The following is a 22,780-nucleotide window of genomic DNA, read 5'->3' on the forward strand; positions in this document are numbered from 1 at the left end:
AGCCCCTGCTCGCTGCAACTAGAGAAAGCCCACGCACAGCAACAAAGACGCAACACAGCCAAAAATAAAAAATAAATAAATAAATAAATTTATTTTTTTAAAAAAAATGCCTTTATTTCCAAGTTCAACCAGCCATTCACCCATCCATGCATCCATCCAAGTTTTACCATCCAGGCATCCATGCATCCATCCATCCAACATGGCTAGGCACTGTGCAGGACACTGGAGATATTGAAATGACTTTATGGAATTCATCATTCAGTTCACCACTGTCAAATGACAGTGAGAAAAGTGCTAATTGAAGTAGGTAAACAGGTAGGGTGAGGGGGCCAAGGAAGGCCTTGTCAATGAGCAGACTTTTAAAGGATGAGACTGGAGTTTGCCAAGCTTGAGAGAAGATGGGAAGGGCGTTCAGGTTCCGAAAACAGCAGAAGTAAAATCAGGGGGCCCAGAACACTGTATTGACTTCAGGACATGCAGGTAAACTGGTGCGGCTACCAGGTAGGATGTAATGGTTGACAGATTATTGAAGATGGGGAGAGGGGGGGATGTGTTTAGAGGTATAGTTTCCCCAATTATCTGTTGCAAATAAAATTTTAAAATGCTGTAGTATCGAAGAAATATGCCGACATTGACTTGAGTCAGAGGTTTACTCTCCACCAAATGGTTTTATTGTCATTACTATTCTTTTGGGAGCATTTATTTATATTTACTTTGGACCCCAAATCAAAGCAAATCAGAATATGACAAGGGTGTGTGGATGAGATGAGTTATTTGATGAAGGATGCATTTGCTCCCTTTTGTAAGCAGTTTATATCCTGCTGGGCTGCAGACTGCTGTGGTATAGGAGCTATTTCCAATGATTTAAATTTGGCCCCTAACAAACCACATTTTATAATGACTTTTTACCCACATAGCATCCATGATATAACTGTAACTTATGTAAAATCTGCACATATGGGTATATTAAGTTCATTCATTGATTTCCAGAATCTCAAATCCTCCGAGGATTTTTCCCGAATCTCCATGATGCCTCAGAAGGCCTCCTTTTGCATCCGATCCTTTTACTGCAATAAAAAAGAATCAGAAATTCATGTTGCTTGTCTCCATTGCACAAAGCAGAGTTTCCTCTCTTGGACAAATTGGTCTTGGGCAAAGTATGCCACATAAATTGCTCCCAGATCATCTTGTGCCTGTGGAAGGACTAAGGGCTTGAGACAAGATGCATTTCACAGCGTCATATTTGGTCTCTTTTGCTGGTAAACATGGAGGAAAGGGAACAAGAGGCCCAATCCGAGTTTGCCTGGATGCAAGAAAATTTGGTGTCTAAATGCCACATTTCTTGGGACTGTATAATAATCTATAATAGTGGAGCATCGTAACAAATAGTGTAACAATTTCATGATGATAACCTATACGTTCAAGAAACCCATGAAATGTAGAATTCAGAGATCTCCAGCACTAGCCTCTGAGAACGATTCACAAACTCAACTCTCGATTCAAAGCGATTGGCACTTCTGACGTTTATGCGTAAATAGATCTCAACCAATCTCATTAAATATTCAACCCATATTCAAAGTTATTAAATATTGAACATGATTTAATAAATACAACCAAGTTAATCAAGACTTCGATTGGTGGTTGTGGGTTCATAAAAAGCTTGTGAAAGAGTCATTCCACTTGAGTTTTTCCTGATTCTCCGTCTCCCTCCCCTGTCTTTAAGTGAGTGCAGGAATTGTATTATACGCGCATGTAGGCATTTTTTGGGCTGTGTTGGTGTATATGTAGGAGTGTTGGGTTGTTATCTCTTAGAAATTTGTGTCCTGGGCAGGGTTGTTGTGTGTGGGCATATTTGAGGATGTGCTGGGTGTACTGTGTCAGTGTGTGTTATGTGAGCAGATATAGCACTGGTGAGTTGCCTTAGATTCTGCCTGCTACACAGTTTCTTCTTTGCACCTTGTCAATGGCTAGGACCCAGGGATCCCACAGTCCCCTCTAATTCTTTGGAACTATCCAAAGATGGCTTTTTCTCAGGGTTGTGCAAGGGTAGAGTTGGCCCTTTGCTTGCCTTACCCTAGTCCCAGCCCTGCAGTGAGAGACACTATAGCATCGAGGACAGAGCTTTGAAAAGGCTGCAGTTCAAATTTGGGTTTTGTCACTTTCTAGCTATGTGGCCTTGGGTAAGTTACCTCTTGGACCCTCAGTTAACCCTTTTGGAAAGGGGGATAATAATGCCTGCTGTAAAGCATTGTTGGGAGTTTTAAATGAGATCATGTATAGGCCTTATTAATAAATAGTAAATATTTTACTTATTCTTTTTACAAGGCAAGGCCCAATGTGAGGCTTTGTAATAGACATGTAGGTAAATAAGACCCCAAATCTTAGAGTCTGGTGGAAAGATAGACATTTTCTCAAGTGCTCTAATATGTCAGGTGTCCCTTGAGGAGTTTAAAAGACCCTACAAGTTCCAAAAATCTTTCCACCACTCACAGATTCCAGCCATCCCTGGTGTGTGTTGGATGTTCTTCCCTGGGACTTTGAGCCAGAGCTCTGCAGGAAGATGGAGGGGAAAAGGGGATCCCTCAAAAGGGAAAGGAGAGAGAGGGAAGGAAAACGAAGGGAATTTCCTGCACACTTGAGCAAGGAAAACGTGTGGACTATCATGGTCTGAGCCTGGACATTCTGCCCAGCATCCTAGCCTTCTGACAATTTACTTCTGAGAAGGAGGTGGTCCTCCTACCTTGGTCACCAGAGTTTTGGCCTCCTCATCTCCCACCCCTGTCCAGGCTGAAGTGTGTAGAGGTGGAAATGGAACTGGGTTTCAGATGCCACCCCCCTGGAGAAGATATATTCTGGAGCCCGGTAGAAAGAAGCATTAGAGAGGCTGAGAGGAGAAGGTAGAGGGTGGGAGCAAGGGCTATGAAGTTAATTCTGCTTGGGCTCTACTTACTTTCTGTGTGACCCTCAGCCAGGGAATTCTCTGTGAGCCTTGGTTTCCTCCTCTGTGAGATGGGGATGATAGCAGTGCTTACCTCATTATTTTTCCCATTTTGCAGATGGGAACACAGAGGCATAAATTAAGTCACCCGCTCAAGGTCACATAGCTAACAAGTGACGGGGCCAGGATTTGAACTCAAACAGATGCTTCCAGGGCGCCTGCTCTCAATCATCTCACTCGACTCCTCTGTTTTAATGTCTTCTTGCCTGGTTAGAGTGTAAGCTTTCAGAGAGCAGGGCTTATAGCTTAGAATAGTGGACTTTAGTCTCCAGTCATGCCTTCAGATGAGTAGAGCGGTCCTAGATGTTGTCATAACTCCAAAATAAACTCGTTGCAGTTGGGTTGAACATTATACAGCAATAGGATGTGCAAAGCAGTGCTTCCTATAAGCAGGCTCTCAGGGACTGGCAAACGAATGATGGATGGCGGGCTCCAGCGTGACCTGGAGCTGACCCTCAGAGATGTTTGCTAAAAGTGTTCCTGGCTCTGTTGGGACATGTGTCCTTGGAGGCCTGCCAGCTGGGTGGAGAAGGTGTAGCTTTATAGATCCGTGTGGCTTTTTAGAGTATGGCAGAAAACGAGGCAATCCTCAGCCCCGCGTGGAGGGGGCCAGCAACACTCAGCCACGCAGTTCACACCTGGCAGCATGGGAGTGTGTGAGAGAGAGACAGGGAAGTGGGTTGCTTCCCATGCATTTGCTTGTTGAGTGGGGGGCAATGGCTATCCAGGAAGAACTGCCCACCTCCCCGAACCTGTTAGAACTGAAGTTTGAGAAGGTGGGAGTTGCAACTCATAATCCAAAAGGGAATGTGAGGATGAAGAAAAGATATTCAAAAACCTATCTTGTATTATATTAGTTGCTAACAGTTATCCCGTGCTACTACGTGTAATATTTCCCCACAGGGCTCACAGTAATGTTATCATTCCCATCTTACTGATAGGGAAACTGAAGTTGGAGAGGTTAAGTGGCTGTCCAGTGTCATAATTAGTAAGTGGTGGAGCAGGAATACAAACCAAGAAAGTTAGAACCCATTCTCTTAACCTTTGGCGTCTCTGATACCCACAAACTGCATTGCCTGAGAGCTGGAGAAACCCTTAGAGAACATCTATTTTAGCCTCTTCAGAGTCAGGTGGGAAGACGAAAGGCCAGAGAGGGGCAGTGGTGGACCAAGGTGACACAGATGGTTGGTGATAGCTCTAAGATTTGACTGCATGACCCAGAGAGTGAGCACCTCCTTGAATTTTGTGCCCTAGGTGTGTCTCACTGGCTTCAACCCAGTCCCAGCCCTGACCAGACCCTTCTTCTGGTTGTGCGGTGTGAACAACGGAGGCCAAGGCATGGGTTTATTTATTTGATTTGATGTCCCAAGGCAGGTAACTCGATGTGATATTTGTGTGGGGTTTTGTCAATATCCCAAGGTAAGTTTCTACCCAGGGGCTGGATGGAGGGTCTGCTTCTGGTTGGTACCACAGAAGGGACAGTACTGAAGGGGAACAAAGTCTGGCCCCGGCAATTAGGGATGAAACTAGGAGAATCATGATCCTGTCTTGACAAAGCAGAGCTGCAGAACGGGGTCCATGGGAACCGGAACCCTACACCTCTCCTCTGGATCCCACTGGGCTGAAATGGGGAAGTGCCAGGAAAAGCTTCTAGGGGTGAGACTTGCCCCATCAGACCCAGAATGAAGTCCACTATCAATGGTTGAACTGAGAGGGCTAGGTGCTCAGACACATGTACAGACATGCATTTCCCAAAGCCTCAGACAATGTGTGTGCTTTATTCACAAAATAATTATTCTCCTGAGGTGTGTACAGCACCTTTTCCAAGTCTGGGCCTTCCTGCTCTCATTGTAGTTCAAGGAGAAAAGGAGACAAACCACACAAGCAAAGCACCCTGCTACTACTCCATCCCTGATACGCAGTAGTCGGTAAGTCTCTCATTGCTTGGAGGAGTGGGGGTGGGAAGAAGGGGTTCCCTTTGTCACTTCCAAGCCAGGTCCTCCCTTCTGCCTGGCTCAGACCCCCTAAGAACATTGTGCGGGCAGTGGAGTGGCGTAAGGTGCCGTTGGAGGGAGAAGGCTTCGTCCTGGTGGCCCTGGGAGCTTGGGGCTTAAGCCAGGCAGAGAGGCTGGAAGGAGTGGATGGGCCTCTGTCAGCGGAGGAGTCCTTCCCAGGCTGCGAGGAGCAGTGATGGTCTAGGCCTTGCCTCTGGAGTAGACCTCAGCAAGCAAGTCCCTGCTCTCTTCTCTCAGGGCCTCAGTTTCCTCATCTTACCCGGCCTGGCTTACCCGACATGGCTCAGCTGGCCTAGAGGCCTGACAGTCTGAGTTCCGGGCCTTCTTGCCCGCCGCCTGCCCAGCTGTTTCTCAAGCCCTCGTCTCCAGCCCTGGCTTATCCCTCTCTCTCCTTCCTCAGCCTGTTACCAGCACGGCCCGGGGGCTCCCGCGGCCCTCCTGACCCCCGGGGGGGATCCCCCGACCGGAGCTGGGAGAAGGGGGCGGAACGCAGGCCACTCTGACCCACCCGAGGGAGAGGGGGAGTAGGGATGAGAGAGGAGGGCAGAGACAGGAGAAGGTTAAAAGGAGGAGAAAACAGCAAAAAGAGATAGAGAGGGGCAGGAGAGAGAAAGGAGGAAACGGAGAGAGACGAGGGAAAGAACGTAAAGTTGGGGGGTGGTGGTGGAGGGGGGTGAGAAGAGAGACTGGGAAAGGTTCAGAGAAAAAGGAAACCAAAGGAAGGCTGGAGGGAGACACGGAAAGAGGAAAAAGAACAAATGAGCGAGAGCGAGAAAGCAGGGTCTGAAAGGACCGAAGAGGGAGAAGGAGAAAAAAAAGAGGCGGTGGGTGGGGGGAGAGAACGGAGGGAGGGAGCCACGAGCAGGGAGGAGGGAGACTGGGAGGGAAGGAGAGAGGGAGGGGCCGAGGGACGAAGCGGGTGGGGGCTGGCTCGGCGGCGGCGGCGGCGGCGGCGGCGGTAGCGGCAGCATCCGCGGCTTCAGCCGCGCGCCGGCTCGCTCACTCTCTCGCGGTGCCCGCCGCCCGCCGCCCGGCTCTGGGCTGCCCGCTGTTCCGGCTCCTGGTCCGGCGCTCTGGCGCGGCTCAGGCTCCGGAGGACAGGACCGCGACTGGCCGACTGAGCCCCGGGCGGGCCGCGAAGCAGGTAGGTGGCTGGGCGGGGACTGCAAGGATGCGGAGCCTCGGAGCGCTGTGGGCACAGGGGGACGGGGTTTGGGGGTTTTGATCCCGGGGAAAGGTCTTTGCATCCCCGCGACTAACTTTACACCAGCCCCGTGGATTCCCGCTGCCCTGCCGAGGTCCGGGCTGCGGAAGCCGATTTTGGCGCGGGAGGAGGTGAGTGCCGGTAGAACGCCAGGGGTCCGGGCAGGATGTGGAGCGCCCCGGCGTGGGCAGGCGCGGACTCCCTGGCCTCAGTCCGGACGCAGCGCCCGCGGCGAGGGAAAACCCGAGCGCAGCGGCGCGGCGCGGCGCGGTTGTCCCAGGGAGGGCGCCTGCCCTCCTCTGAGTCTGGGCACTCCCGCCCCCGAGCCGCCCCGAGACGCCCGGGAGAGCCGGGGTCCGGGCGTAGAGCCTGCGAGGCGCGGCCAGGTCCCCCGAGGTGGCCAGCGGTGCGCCTAGCTGCCTCTGAGCCCCGGGCGGTACCATGTGCACTTTTGCTTCTTGGAGGCGCGAAACGGAACGTATACCCCCTTCCTGTCTTTCTCATCCAGTCGTCCCGACTCTTCGGGGAAGTCCGAGTCGACTCCCCGGACGTCCCTCCTGCCCTCGGCGGCGACCGCAGCTCCCGAAGTTAAGAGAAGCTAGTGACTCCCAGTGCGCGCCTGGAGCGCGGTTCCGAAGTTCCCAACTTCTCGCCTAGCCCTGGGCGGTGGTGTTGGAGGTGGGGCAGGTCGTGGTTGTGGTCCTTTGGAGCAGCAGAACGCAGCCGCCTTCCTCCTGCGCTTGATTTTCCTTATTTGTTTGAAAAAATACGACGAAAAATACGCAAAATCGTTCCTCGCGGGAGTCAGGGTCTGTGAGTGGGACGGAGCCGTCACCCGACCGGAACCAGGGTGGCTCTGCTTCATGATCTCCCGCTCCGTACCGACCTACCCCCTCCCCCCCCCCCACCGGGGACGCAAAGAGCAAGGCCTCCAGGAGGTTGGAGGAGGCCTTTAGGTGGTTTGCTCGCTCAGGCCATGGTACTCGTGCGCGAGCATCAGCGCCCCTTACACGCTCTGCCGGGAAAGTAGGGGTGTCGGCAAGCGAAGGCTGGCCGGGGCTTTCGGAGCCTGCCGGGGGGCACGTGTCCTCTCGTTCCCGGAGTCCGGGAGGCCGGACTTAACCCCGTGCGGCTTCCGCGGAGGTCGCGGGACCCTGGCTTCGCAGCCCTCTTTGTTGGAGTGCTGTTGGAGAGGTTCTTTTGAAGGGTTTAGAGCAGGTTTAGTGGGACCGAGAGCTGGGGGCTTTGCGGAGAGGGTCCCTCAGCCCTTGTCCCCTGCCAGCTGGGCGGGGTCCCCGCCGGGCTTCGAATCGACCGTCTACAGACACTGGATCTTCAGCTGCTTTGGCGGGTTTTTCCCTGGTTGCACATCACGCACCAGCTCTCTCCGTAGATCATATGCTGTTTAAGCCGCTAGAAATTCCAGGTCCACGACTGCAGTCTCCACCTCTTCCTCCCAACTCACAGATCAGCAAACGGAGGCACAGAGAAGTGAAAGGATTCGCTTAGAGCTAGTTAAGGGTGTGAGGGAATGTAAACCAGGTCTCCTGACTCCTAGTTCAGGGCTTTTTTTCTAGTACTCTGTGCTGTCCTTACCACTTTCTCAGCCCAGGGCAAGTGTTCCCAGCCAGGCCACTGTTAAGGCTTTTGGAGGCTGCAGGACTGGGTGTGTGTGAGGTTAGAGGTAGAGGACTGGTCGCTTGCCAGGTGCTGTGCTGTGATCATCCCCCAGGACAAATCACTTAGGTGACAGTTGGTTGCATATCTGTCCTGCCCCTGCACTGAAGTCTGGGGGTAAAGGAACCCTTAAGACTCGGCCCAGCCCCATAAAGTGCAGTCCACAGGGAAAGAGCAGCCACTGTTTCGTAGTCAAGGAAGGCTTCCCAGGTGAAATCACTGTTTGGAGGGGGCAGGATTAGGGATAGTACCTGGAGAAGGGATGATTTGGAATTGAGTCTTGGGTAGATTTCTAATTGAGGGAGAAGGATCATGGGGCATGAGGCTTGAGTCCTAAGAGGGTAGAAAAGCTCTCCTTAAGTGTCTGGTCAAAAGACAGTAGAGTCAGCACCAATGAGAATTTGGCCTTTGAGTGAGAAGCATTAGGGCAGCTAGAAGACCCAGCTGCTTAGAACTCAAGCTCAGAAGCTGTGGTCAGTGCCTGATCACCCTTCAGCTCCGGCCCCTCCCTGCACAAGGATCCTAATATCAAAAAACAAAACAACAAAACAAAACAAAACCAAAAACCAAAAAAACACCCCAAAACAAAAAAACCAACCCTGGCCCAGAGGTCTTCTAGTTCCTAATTCAGGGTGAGAAATTGGCTAGAAAGTCAGCACTCTATGAGCCAAGGGTTGTGGCTCCAGCTGGGAACTATTCAGGCTCTTGCTTCTCCTTTTCCCTTTTCTCCTTCTTGCCTGGGGTTTCAAATAGTTTCTTTGCCCCTTTCCAAACATAACTTTTAGATACTTGAAGGTTTGGGGCCTACAGTTGGACTTAGTATGGTCAGGGCATTTAACGTGCTAGGAATATTTAGTCAACAAACAGTTCTTGAGCTCCTGCTTTGTGCCAGGCACTGGCCTAGGCCTTGGGAGACGGCCATGAGCCAGTCAGTCAGAGCCCCATAGCTCATGATGCTGACATTCTAGGCGGCATCCTCCACAGGCCTAAAGTCTAGTAGAGTGGAGGCAAACACACGAAAGATGTCTGAGGAAGTGCTGAAATGGGACAATGTAACAGAAATAATCCTGAGCCTCCCCTCTAGTGGTTCAAGGCTCCGAGGTGAAAAGGCTTGAAGCTACTGACTATGAGATTTGGAGATTCTGTGGGCTTCCATGACCCCGGCTCCTGGTTGCCAAGGGTAACCCAGAGGCAGCTGCAATGATGACCTTAGATATGGCATTGGAGGACCACTCTGCAGAGCTTCTGCCAGTCAGAGTATTGCGGGAGGGAGCTGGTGAGTATTGGCAACTGTGATCTTGCTATCCATAGAGACTGGTGCCAGGTAACCATGTACCTGTTAAATTCCAGCATCCACAGCTTCTTGGTGAACGCTGTAGCCCCATTGTATACAGATGGGTAAATGGAGCCCTGACTCTGCAGATTGAGACAGCTATTCAGAAAGGAGCCCAGGCCCTGTAGATTCCAGGTATCCCTGATCCCTGATTCAATTTAAAATAATGCTCTTTCCTTCCTGTTTTGTAGACCAGTGCTTCTCAGACTTCCATGTGGAAGGCTTGTTTAAACACAGATTGCTGTGCTCCACCCCCAGAATTTTTGATTCAAAGGGTCCGGAGTGGGCCCAGTAATTTGAATTTTTAACAAGTTCCCAGGTGATGCTAATGCTCTTGGCCCCGGGAGGACCCGCAATGAGAGAACCACTGTGTTAGAACAAGGGAAAGTGAGTGATTTTCTTGAGATTATGCGATGAGGGAACCTGGAACAAAGGCTGTGATTGAGCTCTAGGAACTCCTGGAATTTGCCTATGCATGATCCCCTCTCCCTTACCTTCCAGGAGGCCAAAGAATTAAAAGAATATTTTATCTTCATCAGTACACATACAGAGAGAATATATTGCAATATAATTAGGGAATAAATAGGTGTCATGTGTTGGATGTAGACTCCATGCCCTGTGGCTCTGCGGGGGTTTATTATAGCACTGTTATAATTGTAAAGGTGTCATCCACTCCAAGAGCCCCTCATGAAACTTTCATGGCCCGGCTGGTCATTGTCCTAAAAGGCATGTCTTCTTCATTTAAAAGAAAGAAAGAGAGATTGCTTCTCTGGCTAATGGGACTATCTGTGTTTCATTTGACAGCAACTATGTAATGTGTTCTTAAGGGACAGAGAAAAAAATTGAACAGTGTAAACAGAGAGGGATTGGAGGAAGTCCACCTCACAGGTATACAGATCTGTTTGTGGAACATTTCAAAATGTTTTGAAACTGTCTGTCTGTTTTCACCTGTGTTTCTGATGTGAAGCTGTATCTCAGCAGGAGGAAAGGAGAGTTTGTGTCTCACCTTAGCTGGTTGGGTAAATGTAAAAACACATTTTATCCCCAAAGTGTTAATTAGACCCAAAAGAAAAGAACCATAAAAGAGTTGTTCTACTAAATGCTGGTATTTTTCATCTGGATTCTATTTATTATTTTTCTGTCGAGAAGGAGCAAAAAAATCCATGTTTTTATAGCAAATAAAGCTGGCTGCAGTAATTATGCAGGCTCAACATATCTGTTCTGGAGCAGGAAGTTGGAATTCAGCCTGACTCTCAAACATTTGGGTGAGATCTAATTGAGAAAGACATTTCAAAGAACAAATATTTAGGAATGTGGAGTTTCGCTGATGGTCTCTCTGGGCTAAGCGTGAGTCCCTTGCTTTTAGCTTGATCCTTAGAGGTGGTGCCTGGTGATGGGGAAGGACCTGGTCGGTAATGTTGAGACCACAGTCCAAACGTGAGGCTGAAATTTAGAGATAATCAGTGAGGCTGAGTAAAGGGAAGAAAGATGCCTTCAGGGAATATATCCTTTGTAACTGATGAGCAAAGGGAGAATCAATGAATCAGAGACAGATTGAATACTTATCGAATGCCTAATCTTGGGAAAGGAACAATGAGGGCAGGGACCAGGACTTTTACTTGTTGTATATCTCCCATAATGCTTGGCTCAGTACCTGTAGTGACAAGAGCCCTTGACTGGAGTGGGTATCAGTCAGGGCTGCAAGTAGCAAAAAACCTGAACACAACTGGCTGAAACAATAAGGAACTTAGTATCTCCCAGTACAACAGGTGTGGGCTGTCTGCCCCAAGCTTAGTTCTTTCAGTGGTTCAACAGCATCATCAAAGGTCCAGATTCTTTTCATCTTTTCTTGGTCTCAAGGTCACAAGATGGCTGTAACAGATCCACGTATTACACCTTTACAATGTGCAGAGGCAGAAAAGGCAGGAGGGGAACCTTTACCAGAAGGCTCAGCAGACTTTCCCTCCAATTGTCCAATTGGCTGGAATTGTGAGTCACATGTCCATGCATAAGCCAGCCACAGGCAAAGGAGGGAGACCATCCTAATTGGTCTAGAATAATCTTGATTTGTGTGTTGAGCCTCAGAGAGGAAAGAAATTAGGAGGCTTTTGGAAAGAAGAAAGGAGCAATCAACAATATCTGCTCTAGAGTTTAAGACCTGGGTTTGAATTTTCTGTACTCCTTTTTAGCCCTGTGACCCTGAGCAAAGTATTTCACTTCTTTGTGCCTCAGTTTACTCATCTGGGCAATAGGGATTTATTGGGCAGATAAATCTGAATTAACTCAATAATTGCACTTGATTAGTATGGAAGAAGTACATTATTTGAAGATTTGATCTCTGACATCAAAGGATTATAATCTAGTGCAGGAGACATGTGAGGACTAGACCATGTAGACTATCAAATAATCAGAGAACACACCCAGAGAGTAAACAAATAATTATGGCTTGCAGACCAACCATGGTAGTAGGAGCATGACATCAGTGGGAGCCACAGTAGTTAGGGAAGACTTCCTGGAGGAGGTTGTTCATAGTGCATATGGGAACTCCAGCATCTTAGTATGGATGGGTTATGAGCTCCTTCTGCCCAGCTTGCTGCCTCTTGCTTTTCTTTTCTCAGTGGTAAAATGGGACCGTTAGGCCAAGATGAGATCCTGTATCTTATCTTCAGTTGCTAATTAGATGATATGATGATGATGATGATGTTTGGCTGCCATTATAAAGTCTATAAGCCTAGAATGAAATCTAATGTCTTCCCACTTCTCAAGCCATCTGCCCTTCTGGATTCTTCATTCTTGTGGTTGGCAACACCGTCTTCCCAGATGCTTGGGCTCAAAACCTTAGCAACACTTTTGCCTCCTTCCTCTATTTCCTGTATTCAAGCACCGACTTTCTTTTGTTTTCATTATGTTTCTTGAATATAAGTCCTCCTTTCTGGCATGAGACTTCCCCTTTGTACAGGTTCTTTCCACCTCGTGCTGGGTGATGGCACTGGCCTCCTGCTCTGATCTCCCAGCCCCAAGGCATAGTACCTGGGGGTCATAGGGATGTATATCTCCTACAGGAGCAGTCTATGGGGCTCTGCAAATAGGATCGTCTGTAATTCTAGTGCAGAGGCGGCAATGAGCCTAGAATCCGTGCTGTAGACACATTATGTTGCCTGAGGTGCCATTTCCCAGCCCCTATCTCCCTCCTTCAAGTCATCCTAAAATGTCGTTTTTACCTTACATTTTTCCCCATAGTATTCACTGGGTGAAGCCCAAACTCCTCACATTGACCCTCGTAAGTCTCCGCAATCTGCCTGCATCCTTTCTCCCCATCTTTACCTGTCAGGACTCACCACCACGTTTGACTCTGCTTCAAGTTCTGCCTTTCTCTGTGTTTAAGCCAAACCATCCTTTCCTTCAAGGCCAGTGTTAGAGCCGCATCCTCATTAGACCTTCCCTGACCACCAGAGCCCACAGTGATCTCGAAGCATCGATCTTTCCTTCCCCTGAACTTCTGTAGCAATTATTGCCTACACCACAAATTCGGTACTTCATAATACACTCTAGGGTCATTGTTCAGCATTTTGTTGAAATGTTCCTCGTCTTCCCAATTGGAGGTAAGGCCGTCGAGGTCTGAGATGGGGTGGGAGTGGATCCTTCTTTGTATCCAGTTGTGACGTGCAAGCACAGGGCACTTCAGTGAATATTTATTGAATTAATAAATCACAGGAATAAGGGAAATAAGATTATTTACTTGAAAAGTCAGTTAATCTTCACCCTTTTTACCTTAACCTCACTTTGGAGATGGGACTCAATTTGATGAATGCCTGCCTACTATATGCCGGGCACTAGTTTAGGTGATTTTTGGGAGTTATTTTAACTCAGCCTTGTAACCACCCTGTGAGGTTGGGATTATGGTCGTCATTTTACAGATGAGGAAGTGGAGGCTGGGAGAGGTTAAGTGGTTTCTTCCCGACATTCTCCTGACCCATGGGTGCCCTGTTCTCCCAGTCTCTTTTCCCCATTTGCTGTGTCCCACAGCCTCCTTCTGTCTCTTGTCTCTGATGAGACTCAGGCCCTCTCTTGTGTGTTGGGGGACTTTTTAAACTCTGATGTTTACAACAACTCTTTCCTGAAGACCTTCCACCCCCAGTTAGGTTGTGGCTCATTTTGACCCCTCACCTTTTTACCTTGACTATCTTTCCTGCCACCCTCAAGCCTGGGCCAGAGATTCCTTTGAGAGCATAAAACATTCTGCTAGTGGGACCAAGCTGGATCTGGCCAGGTTTTCTGAACTCCTCTGCCCTCCCTTTACCCCCATTTGACCCTTTGTATCCATCCACCCTCGCCTGCCACCACTCCTGTTCTGTGTCTCTGGTGTCTTACGTGTGGAAGGAAGACACTGCTGACCTGTCAACAGGAAGGAGGTCTCTGCTACCTCCAGGAGCTATGACTGGCATTCTTCCATCCTTTATAGCATTCTTCTTTCCTCTCATTCATTCATTCATTCATTCTGTAAATACTGATCATTGATCACATACTCAGTATAGCAGGGAACAAAACAAAGCCCTTGCCTTCATGGAGCTTGCATTGAAGTGGGGGAGACAGGTGGTAAAAAATGAACACATTATATACTTTACGCTTGTTGCAACGAAGAAAAATAGCAAGGTGAAGGGGTATGTATGGTGATGGGATGCAGTGTGGTCAGGGAAGGCCTCTCTAATGGTGACATTTGAGCAGAGACTGAGAGGAGGGATGCCATGTGGGTATCTGGGAGTAGGGGACACCAGGCAGAGGGGATAGTAAGTGCAAAGGCCCTGTGGTGAGAACTCCCCTGGTAAGTCCAAGGATAAGCAGGAAGGTGACAGTGGAGAGAAGGAGGGGAGCTTGGTAGGAGGTGAGGGCTGCCCATCTCCAGCTTCCTCACTGCCTCAGGAACGCTGTTGCCTTCTCACAGCTTTTGCCACTGGCTGAAATGATCACTTCCCTCCACTCAGCCAGGTCCCACTCAGCCTTCACAGCTCAGCTGTGGCCCCACACCTTCTAGGGGGCTTCCATCTCTGCCATCTCTCATTGATCTACCTCTCCCCTGAGTTCCTACAACTCCCACCTCTCCACTACACAACCGAGCTGTTGATTATCTGCTGGCTGGTTCATCTTCACCTGGGCTCTGTCTGTGTAGGTCTCACCTCCCTAACAAACCAGCTCCTTGAAACTGGTTTATTCCTTCTCCCCAGGAGCCAGCACTGAGCAGGGCTCAGTGTCTACCTGTTGGTGATGCTGGTGTCAGAAGTGGGAAAGGGGCAGGCTCTGCAAAGATCTGTGGGTGGAATCTTCTTCATACTATGTTCATTATCCCTTCACAACAGACAGGAAATCTTTTATTCTGGACATCCTTGGAGCACTTTGAGCTGGGAGCCTCTGGAAGCCTCTGCCTGGAGCTGGGAGAGGAATCCACTTTTACTCAGGACTTGGATGAAATTTTGGCTCTGAGGCGTGGTGGGGAGAGGAGCTGGGATACAGAGAAAGCCACTTGTTTATTAGCCTTTATTGTTCAGTCAAAGTAGAATAAGGTGTTTCAGGAGCAAAGGAGGAAGGAATTTACCCAAGAGTCCAGAGACTTCCCTGACATCCAAGGTAGGGATCCTGAGTGTGGAGATTGACCTATGAGTGACATTGGGCAAATCACTTAACCTTCACCTATTGCAGTTTCTTCTCAGCCAAACCCCCCCTCTGCCCATCCACTGTAGAAGAAAATGAACAATTAGGCTGATTTTTAGGCTTGGTCTCTGCATTAATCTTTAGGGCAATGGTTTTAATACTTGAGAAATGTACAGATGGTTCCATTTTAAAGGGAGAGGGACTTCCCTGGTGGCGCAGTGGTTAAGAATCCGCCTGCCAAGGCAGAGGACACGGTTCGAGCCCTGGTCCGGGAAGATCCCACATGCCGCAGAGCAACTAAGCCCGTGCGCCACAACTACTGAAGCTCACGCGCCTAGAGCCTGTGCTCCGCAACAAGAGAAGCCACCGCAATGAGAAGCCCGCGCACCACAGCGAAGAGTAGCCCCCGCTCGCTGTAACTAGAGAAAGCCCGCGTGCAGCAATGAAGACCCAGTGCAGCCAAAAATAAATTAAAAAAAAAATAAATAAAGGGGGAAAATGCTTCCCACAGACCTCCAATAGTGTCTTAAATCGTTAATATTATATATATTATATATATAAACACAAAACTAGACATAAACAACTTATGCTTATAGCTCATACATAGTCTTAGAGCCCAAACAAGTTTATAAATTAAAATGCAAACTACAAAGCCAATAACATTCAGATTAACAATATTGATTTAACGTGATAGATACTGTTGTGCTAAGACTACATCAGCCTTTGCTACATGATCATGGTTTTGGTTGCTTCCTCCACCACACGCCCTGTGGTGACTCAACTCTGCCCCTGCTTTTCTTAGCTTGAACAACTGTGAAGCTTTTGTTCCTACAACGTGCTGAGGGGTCATCTGGCCAGCCCTTGGCACAAAAGCATTTGTGTGTCAGGCAGCCACTTTTTTCTCATTAGCCCACAACAATTAAAGGAGCTCTCTTTAATTCTAGCGCAACAACAGATGCTGACGCAAAGCTGCCTTGCGACTGAGTGTGACTACTTGATCACTGAAAGGAAACCACAACACTAGTACTTCAGTGCCTAAGGAACCCCTGCTTGAGAACAAATGTTGAGTGCTCTGAAAGAGCGCCCCCAGAGGTCTGAAAGAGTTAATGCTAGAACTGTGGCTGATTGTTCTGCAATCCTAATAATAGAAACTACATTTTGGACCTTTGCATGCACCACTATCTCAAGAGGTAGGTAAAATAGTATTACCCTCATCGTACAGACGAGAAGGTTGAGGCTCAGAGAAATTGAGCAGTCAAGGTCCCACTGGACATTGGCAGCGCCTGGATTCCACCGAGGTCTGCATGACTCAGAGCCCCTGAATTTGCTACCAGGCTTCACTGCCTCCTTCCCTACGGACCCTCACCAGGTTTCAGGGCTTTTTGCTCAGAGTACAAGGACTTTGGAGTAATTTGGGAACCTCTAGATTCTCCCAGGGGACTCACTGCTTTCTGGTGGAGTCGTTAGGGTGTTATTTGATGCAGAAAAGAGAAGTGAAGCTAGTAAAGAGCAGGATAATGGTTCTCAGATCCTCGGGTGGCTTTGGGTGGCAGTGGCAGGGGATGGAGGCTTCCCTGAAGGTGCGTGGGAGGAGCGGATGCCAGTTACCCTAGGAGAGAAGATACCTTAACAACGGTTACCTTGGTTAGGGCTTCACGCTTTAACAAGCACTTTTTTGGTGCATTTATTTTCAAGTTTGTCCTTTTTTTAAAATTTTATTTTTATTGTGATGAAATACACATAAAATTTACCATCTTAACCATTTTGAAGTGTACAGTTCACTAGTATTAAATACTTCATAATATTATGCAGCCATCACCACCATCCCTCTCCATAACTTTCTAGTGTGTATTTTACAACTTTGCAAAGCAGGTCATTATCCTCAGAAACAAGGGCTCAAGTGGCTTGCCCAAAGTCACACCCCAAACCTGCGCCTGTCTGCCTCTCAACCATGACCTTGAGTGATAGTGATGGGCTTGGTTTCCCAAAGGCTTCTGTGGGACCACGTGAGGTGGCCAGGCTTTCTGAGGTAGGGGCTGAATGGGATGACCTTGGAAGGGCTGTCCTGGAATTGATGCTGCCGGTCAGGGTCGGCGTGACCCATTCCTGGGTATCTGGAACCCACCTTTCCTCAGATCGAAAATTATTTAAAACCTACTCCTGCCCTTGGAAGCTGCACTCCCCCTGCCTGACTTGACTGGTTTATCATCCAAGCTTAAAATAACTAGAGTAAATAATAACACCCCAAAACTTTTTTATCCGGCAGTGGATGAGCAACAATCTACATATGCAAATAAATGGCATGCTTGTCCCCATGAATATTAATTTGGAAAGAGAGCCCAAGGCCCTAAAATACACTCGAAACCCTCAATGTGGCATTTTGCAACTCTTCCAGCTTGCTCCGAAATCACGGCCTTATTATATCTCAGGGTTCCCCTGCTCCCAGCTGACCTCCCTTTTGAGCCTCTGAGGTTACCAGGGGGACATAGAGTATCTCAGGTAGGCAGGCCAGAGGCCCGGGGGTGGGGGGTGATGGCTGAATCCTAACCCTGGGGCTGTGGTTGACCTTGTCCTTCCCTGGCAGGGCCCAGGCCTGTGCTCCTCTCAGATCCCAGCGTTAGCAGTCCCCAAGGTCAGGGGACAGTTCTGGGGAACACCGCAGGGCAACTGCCAGCCTCAGGCTCTTGTGCTATCAGGGAGATGGAAGGTGGGGGAGGGAGGGGCCTTGAGAATCAGCTTGTCTTATCTCTCAAATGAGGCAAATGCGGAAACTGAGACCCTGGGTTGGTGGGTGACTTGCCCAAAGTGACATGGTGACTTAATGGCAGGGAGTGACAAATATTACACATTCTTTGCCCTGAAAAGCACATTTCCTTTTCAGTGTGTGTGTGTGTGTTTGTGTGTGTGTGTGTGTGTAGGAAGTGGTGGGCAGAGTGGCATTTAAAGTTTGTATACTTTTGGGGAAAGAGTCATTTTTCTAGTGTGAACATGCACACAGAGACAGGCAGAGACTGAAAATCCAGTCTTGTATCCCGTTTGGGTTGAAAGAAATGGTTGCCTTCCTCCCCCAGGAGATTTCCAAATTAGATTATACTAAGGCCAGAGTTAATGTGAGGTCGCAGAGCACACCCCAGCCAAAGTGATGAAAGGGCCAGATGGAGAAGGGCAGGAGTGTCTCTGAGGAAGCCAGAGGTTAACCCCTGGCTGGGGAGGACCCCGAGGTGGAGGAGTGAAGAGCTGGCAGTGATGTCTGTGTCCCACTGTGCACAGGGAAGCCTCTGCTGGGGAAGGGGGAGTGGCGTGGCTTCATGGCACCCTACGAAGCTGGGTCTCTCTCTTTCCGGCTGCTTACTGGGTAAGCTCCGGCCTATCCGCTCACCTTTGGGTTTCCTTTTCCTTGTCAGTAAATATTGGAATATTCACCCCCCTACATCCCACTTCTTAACCTTGCTTCATGAAGATCAAATGAGGATTTAAAGTTCCTGCACCATGCCTGGCACAAAGTAGGTATTCAGTACGTCTAGATTGTTTTCTTTTCCAGATAGATTTATCAGACTGACTGCACTGGGTCAGCATGGAGATGTGTACATCTGTGGTTGTGTCTGTGTTGGTGTGTTTCTACGTGTGTGTGTCTGCATATGTGTTTGCGTTCATCCATGTGTGTGGTGGAGTGGGTAGGTGTGTAAGTGAGTCTGTGTGTCTTTGTGAATGGCTGGGTGTCTGTGCGTCAGTGTGTGTCTTTGTGAATGGCTGGGTGTCTGTGCGTCAGTGTTTCATGGCAGCATGACTGTGTGTTTCTGTGAGTGTGTGTGTGTTTTAATGTGTGTGTCAGTGTGGTGACAACAGTTGTGTGTGTGTGTGTGTACACGTGTATGTAGTGCAGTGCTGGTGTGACTGGAAGAGTCCATGGGGTTGGGAAGGTTCACAGTGCCGTGGACGCGGGTCCTCTCTAAGGTGCTCCCAGCCAAAGCATTCACCTGGTTCCTGACCCAAGGTCCTAACTACCCTGGGTTCGCTTTCCTCTACCTCCCTCTAGAGGCCACTGGGCGCCTTAGCCCTGGCCCGGCCCTGGATCATTTGCATTACGTTTGCATATTACATGCATATCATTTGCATTGCCTACATAGACTCTGCTTTCAGTTATGCAGTTTTCAAGGTAAAATGGAGTTGCTCTTCAAGGTCATTATATTAAGAATTGCTGCTTTTTCTTTTATTCTTTCTGGTCCAGAGCTCTCTCTCAGAACTGGGGAACTGGGGGAGAATGAAAGCCCAAGAAACCTCTGCTTTTCCCTCCGTTGAGCAGAGGGATTGGTTGGTGGGTAGAGGCCCTGGGACCCTGGGAGGAGCAGCTGGGGGGAGGAGACTTTCTTATTCCACCGGCTGTTGCTTCTGACCAGAGCCAACTGTGTCATATGGGAGCCAGAGACAAATACACTCCAACACGTGCCCTGTTGCCTGCTTCTCAAGCCCCCACCGACTTCCCCCTGTGAGGGTGAAAAGGAAGGGTCACTTTGGATATTTCAGCACCTCTCTACCCATCTCTGGCTGGGGAGGGACCTTGAGGCCAGGGCTGGCCTTATGGGAAACGAAGGAGCAAAGGATGTTTTTTCTTTTCAAATACCTAATACATTACGTATATATATATATATTCATTAATTTTCTTCCAGTTTTATTGAGATAAAATTGACATACAGCATTGTGTAAGCTTAAGGTGTACAGCATAATGATGTGATTTACATACATCACGAAGTGATTATCACGATAAGTTTAGTGAACATACATCTCATATAGACACAAAATTAAAGAAATAGAAAAAAATTTTTTTCTTGTGATGAGAACTCCTAGGATTTATTCTCCTAACAACTTTCATGTATAACTACAGCAGTGTTAATTATATTTATCATGTTGTACATACATCCCTACCTAGTACAGAAGTAATGATATTTCTAATGCCACAGAAAATACCAACCCAAAAGGCTTCCTTAGGAGGGCTGTACCCCCAAAGTATCTTCCTTATGGGCCATCACTGTGCTCAGCATTCCCTCTTTAGATACGGGTTGAGTCCTTTCTGCGTGGTTTCTGACACGTTACCTAACTTGTCTGAGCACCCATTTTCTCATCTGTGAAAGGGGCAATAATAATAGTACTTAATACTACTAACAGTACATAGGGCTTTTGTGAAGATTAAATGAACAGTGCAGGTAAAGGGCTTAGCTTAGTTCCTGGAACACAATAAAGACTCAGTAAATGTTAGCATCAGCTGTTCTCATGGGCTCCATCTGAAAACAGAGGTTCCGTGGTATGTCTTTTACACTCTCATATAAATTGTATATCAGATGCTCCTCAGACTAGCAGCAAGCTTGAATCCCTTCAATGTCTTTCAGGAAGTCAAGTCCCCAGGGAACCTGGGCTGCTTTTGCCTTCCCATGGGTGGAAGCATTTCCAGGGGCAGCATGGGAAGCAGGAGATTCTTTGTCTGTGTCTCCATGGATTTCGTGTCACTTTCCCCCATCAAAGGGTCAGCAGTATCTTGTTCCCTTCTCAAGTCAATAATTCATCTTCTCTTTTGGTCTTTACTCTGAGTAAAGCCCTACTGGCACCAAGGGCCATCCATGACTGAGTATATTTTAGGTTCCCAGAAAACAGAGCTTGAGGCAAAACTTAGTGCTAGTGCTATCCTGGGGGTAGGGGTGCAGTCCCAGGACAAGGAGAGTGAGAAGAGAAGGGAAGGTAGGCAACAAAGGAGGAAAAGCAAATGCCAACCAGCCACAGCTTTGTAAGGAAGTGGGGAAAGAAAGCCAGTCAGCTGCTTACTCATGAGGGATGTCTGTGGTTAAGCTGAGTGGAACCAGTGTGACTCAGAACAGTTTGCCCAGGGTAGAAGAAGGCAGAGAGTCTGTCAGCCAGCATCTTGGTCTCTCATTGGTCCCGGTTTTCCCCATGAGGAAACTCCCTTGTACTTCTGGGTCATATCACCTGGCCCTTCTGGGCAGCCACTGGGGAAGCCAAATCCCACGCCCTGTGGTATGGCGCCTCAGCTGAGTCCAGAAGTGAGAACCGCCAGCACCTCCTTATGTCCAGTGGATTGAACCTGGGCACTGGAGCTGCTATGGCTCCTGTGTTGGATGCAGGGGAGGCTGTGCCAGAGTCTCACCCCAGGGGAGGCTGAGACAGCGGTGGTGTTAGGTGAGATGCAATGGTAGCAGCCTGGCTCTCCAGTGAGAAAGTAGCTGATGGATGGTATAGGAGGAAGCTGCGGCAGAGCAAGTCCGGGAAGGCACCTAAGTAGGGTCTGATTCAGCCACCATTAGTCAATTAATTAATACCCAGTTGGGACCAGGTGCTGGAGTCTGGACCTTACCCTGCAGGCAGTGGGGAGCCATCGGCATTCTTGAGCAGGCGAGAGACCCATTCAGCACTCAGCAATGACAGAGTATGTTAGTCTGCTCAGACTGCTGTAACACAGTACCATAGACTGGGTGGCTTAAACAACAGAAATTTATCTTCTCGCAGCTCTGGAGGCTGGAAGTCCAGGATCAAGATTCCCGCCAATTTGGGTTCTGGTGAGAGCTCTCCTCCTGGCTTGCAGACAGCTGCCTTCTTGCTGTGTGCTCACATGGCTTTTCCTGGGTACATGGTCACTCACAGAGGGTGGCAGGGGGAGAGAGAGAGAGAGGGAGAGAGAGTGCTTTCTGGTGACTTTTCTTGTAAGGATGCTAATCGTATTGGATCAGGGTCCCACCCTTATGACCTCACTTGACCTTAATGACTTCCTTACACCAAATACAACCACCCTGGGGTTACGACTGCAACATGAGAATCTTGGGGGGGGGCACAAACATTCAGTCCATGACACAAGGGTTATTTGGAGAGGGTCCTTTTTCAAGTCTGCTTGTCTTTGCCCACAAAAAGTCAGATGGGGGCTGCTATCAGAAGCCCTGGTATTCCCAACTCAGTTCAGGGGAACAGAAAAGACTCAGAGATCACCGTTGCCCATGGAGTTTCATTCAGCAGTGGGAGAAGGTCCTTCCTGGGTCAGGGACCAGGGTGCCTGGGTTTGAACCTAAGCTCTGCCATTTAAAAGCTGGGTGACCGGGCTTCCCTGGTGGCGCAGTGGTTGAGAATCTGCCTGCTAATGCAGGGGACACGGGTTCGAGCCCTGGTCTGGGAAGATCCCACATGCCACGGAGCAGCTGGGCCCGTGAGCCACAACTACTGAGCATGCGCATCTGGAGCCTGTGCCCCGCAACGGGAGGGGCCGCGATAGTGAAAGGCCCGTGCACCGCGATGAAGAGCGGTCCCCGCACCGCGATGAACAGTGGTCCCCACTTGCCGCAACTAGAGAAAGCCCTCGCACGAACCGAAGACCCAGCACAGCCAAAAATAAATAAATAAATAAATAAAGTAGCTATAAAAGACTTTTAAAAAAAAAAAAAAAAAAAAAAAAAAAGCTGGGTGACCTTGGGCAGGTGACTCAGCCTTTACTTATTCAACACACGTTGATGGAGCACTTGCTATGTGCTGAACCCTGTTCTAGCTGTTGCGGATACAGAAGTGAATGACACAAGATGAACAGATTGAAATCCCTGCCCTTGTGGAACTTACATTCTAGTGGAGGCAGCCAGCCTATGAACAAAATAAGTTAGTAGATGATAGAGCATATCTGAAGGTGACAAGGGAGTGATGGAGTGGGGATGGGAATACAGTTTTAAACAGTGGTTAGGGAAGGTCTCAATAAAAAGGTGACGTTTGGGACTTCCCTGGTGGTGCAGTGGTTAAGAATCCGCCTGCCAAGGCAGGGGACACGGGTTCGAGCCTTGGTCCGGGAAGATCCCACACGCGGTGGATCAACTAAGCCCATGTGCCACAACTACTGAGCCCACGTGCCACAAACTACTGAAGCCCAT

The 22,780-nt window shown here is 48.8% G+C and overlaps 1 protein-coding gene across 13 annotated transcripts in view; it reads left to right on the forward strand.

The window, feature by feature from the left end:
• Positions 1-5,995: 5,995 nt before the first annotated feature.
• MEGF11 (multiple EGF like domains 11) overlaps positions 5,996-22,780 on the forward strand; it is a 380,942-nt gene continuing 364,157 nt past the window's right edge. For all 13 annotated transcript variants that reach the window (XR_005018567.1, XR_005018568.1, XM_036841304.1 and 10 more), the window contains exon 1: positions 5,996-6,157. The gene's annotated coding sequence lies outside the window, so the exon portion shown is untranslated. The remainder of the gene's footprint in view (positions 6,158-22,780) is intronic.

Source organism: Balaenoptera musculus, chromosome 2 (assembly GCF_009873245.2).
Source record: "Balaenoptera musculus isolate JJ_BM4_2016_0621 chromosome 2, mBalMus1.pri.v3, whole genome shotgun sequence".
NCBI lineage: Eukaryota > Metazoa > Chordata > Mammalia > Artiodactyla > Balaenopteridae > Balaenoptera > Balaenoptera musculus.